The sequence below is a fragment of the Myodes glareolus genome, chromosome 2 (assembly GCF_982192425.1).
Source record: "Myodes glareolus chromosome 2, mMyoGla1.1, whole genome shotgun sequence".
NCBI classification, from domain to species: domain Eukaryota; kingdom Metazoa; phylum Chordata; class Mammalia; order Rodentia; family Cricetidae; genus Myodes; species Myodes glareolus.
In genome coordinates, this window is record NC_142027.1 from 1,405,576 (window position 1) to 1,410,408 (window position 4,833).

A 4,833-nucleotide genomic window follows, 5' to 3' on the forward strand; every position below is an offset into this window, starting at 1 on the left:
TAAATGACTAAATCTAATTGATTCCGATTGATCCAGATAAGAAACAACACTCTTTATCAAAGAATATCCATGAATAGTAATTTTCAAACTTTATGATAGATTTCAGGATGTTGATTTCAACTCCTGTATTTGCGGCTTTCAATAAATTAAATATACAGTGTCTAGGTCAGAGACATAGAAGCATAAGCAATTGAAGATTTTAGCTATGTATTAGCTTATTTTGTAATAGTTGACTACATGGGAAATTCAGAAGAGCAGCAGTCTTAAATGTTAAGAAAGTTCAAAATAGATTATTTATTTTGGCTATGATGTTCAGTAAAATTTCTAGTGTCTTAGAATGTAAGATATTTTCAGGATGTTTTCAAAGTCATATATTGGGATAGTAATACCAAATACTTTTCAAAAATAGAGATTTTACTTTCGTTTGGTTTCCTATAGAGTTAGGAGGAAAAAGATGTAGTATAAATGTGATGGTTTGGCTTGCTGGGGACAAGACACTAACCAGAATAGAGAGGACCATTGTATCATTACCTGATTGTTAAGTTTGAAAGACATCCATGGGGCTGGATTCACAATGGAGTAGTATCGGCGCGAATCAATCCCACACCAGTTATGTTTTAAGGGGTTATTTATTTTGGGGGGTAAAACTTACATACACCATAAACCGTCAGGAAGGGAGCCTAGTTGCTGGAGCAGGAGCCGGGAGCAGGAGCCGGAAACCAAGCACCGGAAACAAGAGCCGGAACCAAGAGAGCCTGATCCGGATCTGCTTCTCTTTTTAAAAGAGAAATATACCATGCCCCAGTGGGCTGGTATTTCAGCAGCTATTGGCTGACTGAGCGGAAGTCGCTCCCCGCCTCACTGTGGGCTCGTATTTCAGCGACTATTGGTTGAGGCAGCGGAAGTTACTCCCACAACAGAGTAGGGTAATGCAGAGGAGAGATTGCTGTTAGCTTTCTGGGAAGCATTACTTCCTGTGTGTAAGATAATGATTGCTCAATGTCCCCTGTTTCATTAGAAGCCTCCTTAGGGCATTTTTAACCTCTGCATTACTCAAGGTGTATATCAAAGGATTTAACATTGGCTCAATGACAGTGAAGGACACAGCCACTATCTTGTCTACAGGGTAAGTGACCACAGGTCTGACATACAAGAAAATACACGGCACAAAGAAGAGTACAACCACTGTGAAGTGGGAAGTACATGTTGAGAGGGCTTTACGCCTTCCTTCAGAGCTAGAGGACTTTAGGGAGCAGAGGATGATCACATAGGAAGCAGGTAGAAATAAGGAAAATGGCCATACACATCACTCCACTGTTGAGAATGACCAAGAGACCTAGAATATAGGTGTCCATGCACGCCAATTTCAACAGTGGAAATAAATCACACATAAAGTGATCTATGATATTCGGGCCACAGAAAGGTATTTGATACATGAAAAGAAGCTGAATGGTTGCATGTGCACATCCACCAACCCAAGTCCCTCCTACCATAAGGCAACATACTCTGGGACTCATGGTTGTCAAATAATGCAAAGGTTTACAGATGGCCACATAATGGTCATAGGCCATCACAATGAGAAGAATTATCACCACACCACCAAAGAAGTAATCCAGAGCTGAGTCATGCAACCTTCCAATGAAATGGAAATGTTCTCAGAGAAAGAGTCCATAATTAACTTGGGGGTAATGATAGAAGAGTAAGTAACCTCCATGAGGGATAGCAACTTAAGGAAGAAATACATGGGAGACCTCAGACCAGGACTTCTAGTTATTGTTACCACAATCAATATGTTTCCTAACATTGTTGCTACATACATGAGTAGGAACAAAACTGATAATATTTTTCTTAATTATGGATTCTTTGTAATTCCCAAAAGAATAAATAAAGAATAGCTTCTCCATCTGATGCGAGTTGATAAAATCATGGACTACTGAACTCAATAATCTGCATAAGAAATGTTTTTTTTAAATCAGTAGTTATTGGTTTGTTGGGCAGTTTGGCGGCACTGTCTAATAATCACTTTATCATTCTTTTCTCCATCTTGTACTACAAAAACCAAGCACTAACAATAAAGGCTTTATCACAGTTTCAACTCTACTGCTCTAGGAAGCTTTACACTCATACAGTTCATGGTTTCTGTTCTGTGTTTTCTGCTTGGATTTGAATTCTTATTATTACTTCACTATACACATATTCTTAGGATATGCTAGGACAAGCTTTGGCCAACTAATGATTACCAGTTTCATGTTTTTTCATTAATTTGTCTTCCATTATCATTCTCTTCATACCTTCACTTTATCTTTTTACAAACAAAAAAAAATTCTACTTAATGTGTAAGACCTATTTAATGTTTGCATTTTTAAACTTGAAGTTAAAATGATAAATTGTATTTATTTATTAAATAATCAAAACACTTGGAAAACATAATAATTTTTATTTCTTTATTTCCTGTCAATACTGTCTCCTTGGAATGTCCTAGCTGAAGAACCATATGCAAAACTCTTGACTTAGCAGTGACTATACTCTTCAAATTGTATGTCTTCTAAAATTGAATCATTAATATTACTAATATACATTGCTGATATCCATTGATTCTCTACTACGTTTCATAAACAGGAATTTCTATAAAGTCATTTATTCACTTTTGAGAGTAGGATATAAGTCTAAAGAAGTGAAAGAAAACCTAAATTTCACATTGCCAGTAGTACTGGAGCCAAATTAAATCAAGGTCTTGTTACTTTTAAAATTAATACTAATAAAATATACATTGTGACCCTTTTGATAATATCAAAAAGACAACATCAATAAGTTATTGTGGTTCTTTATATTCTTATATTTTCATGACTATCAAGCATTATAGATTCAAGTTTCAGCTAATAATTGGATAGACAAATTCAGTAACAACCGTGTATCAAACTCCAAACTATAATGCTGTATATATAATTATTAGCTGAGTTATCATGCAGTCTCTTCATTTTCTGGATAATATTTTAAGAGAATATACCCAGCACCCCTACAATTGAAATAACATCATCCTATAATGAGTCAATGTCAACTGGATGATATTAATAATGTATCATTAAAGATATGGTAACTATTGGTACTCCTTTATCATAACTAAATATTGCCTTCTTGTGAAGTGATATTTCCAGATAAAATTAAGAATAAAAATAAAATTAATAGCAAGAATAAAAGCAAGATTATTCTAAATAATACTTAAAGTATCAATTAAAAATCATTTGTCTGCATAAAATTATATTTTAAGAAGAGTTTAAGCTGATTTATCAATTATCAGATATGTTTTATATTACATGATATTACTATTACTAGATCTCCTCACTTGAGAATGAGGAAACTAAACCTTAGAAGCCTAAACGTATCATCAGAGAAGCATGGAAATTATGAATCAGGCTCTCTCAGCTTCTTCCTTCCTTCCTTCCTTTGTTTCTTCCTTCCTTCCTTCCTTTCTCTTTTTCTTTTTTCAACCTGGTTCAGGGTTTTTCTGTATAGCTTTGGTGCCTGTCCTGGAACTAGCTCTTGTAGACCAGACTGGTCTGGAACGCAAAGAGATCCATCTGCCTATGCCTCCTGAGTTCTGGGATTAAAGGCGTGCATCCCCACTTCCCATCTAGGCTATCTCAGTTTGAAGTGATAGGTCTTCATCATTACACTAACCTTTTGTAGAACAGCACTAAGATCTCTGCACTCTAAATAATTTTCTGCCAGAGAAGATCAGTAGAATAAAAGTACTTTTTCAGTAAGGAGTAACTCTCTCTATCATATGGAGACAGTACAAAACATTTGTCATTTGACTTAAATAATGAGAGAGCCTTTAAAGTCTCTGCTATTTTTAAACCTATGAAACAGACGAATTCAAATTTCCGACATCTTTCTTCCAAAAATTATTTTGTTTTAATATTTTTGTAATTAAAATATAATTACACTATTGCACCCCTTTTGTTTCCTCCCTAATACTACAATTTAGCTCCTTTATATTAGGTCTCATTTTCTTTAATTGCTGTTATACACACACACACACACACACACACACACACGTAAATACAATGTTTCTTACATGTACATGACTTCAGTGCTGAGACTTGGCATTGGTTATCTTACTGATATTCTTAATGAAGTGGATGGAGCACATTCTTATATATTAAAACTGAATTTTATTTTTAAAACTGACTTGTAGGATATGTTAATAGTTTAATTCCTCTCTGTGTCTCAAAATGTTTGTCCCAAAATGTAAAACAGCTAAGAGTTTGAAGGAGTGATCTAAAGCTTTAATTTTCACAACAATTTCCACTTAGTTCTTATGTTGTATGCAATCACATTGCCTAGCATATATAAAAATCCCATGCATTAGGTAATATTTATAACCCTGCGTTTTTGGAAAGAACAAATAATCAGTGAACTTAGAATGATTTTGTTTTTATTACACATCTCCTTACCCTGACATAATCTATTTTTCCCTGTATATAATATTTCTGTTTTGCTGTTCTCTCTCTCTCATTAAAAATCTAGCATAACTTTTAATAAAGAAACAAACAGTTCAGTTAATTTGATTTCTCTATTAGAGTAAACTGACTTAGTTTTCTTTTGTTCTGTGGTCCATTACTGATAACTGAAATAGTTGGACACAGTGTTTTACAAAGGTAAAATTTTCTCTAGGAAACCTAAATTTTGTGGTAAACTTGGTTTACAGATTCAGATGGAGTCTTAATCTTAAAAAGCAAGCCAAGAAGCAACCAAAAAAAAAAAAAACAGGCTGTGAGAAGAGAACTATTTTTATCTTAATATCAGACTCAATAAAAAAAAGTTTGGATA

General features: G+C 34.2%; 1 pseudogene; it reads right to left on the reverse strand.

Annotated features, from left to right (window-relative positions):
- Nucleotides 1-967: 967 nt before the first annotated feature.
- On the reverse strand, nt 968-1,927 carry LOC148122863 (olfactory receptor 4C6-like; annotated as a pseudogene).
- Nucleotides 1,928-4,833: the final 2,906 nt, after the last annotated feature.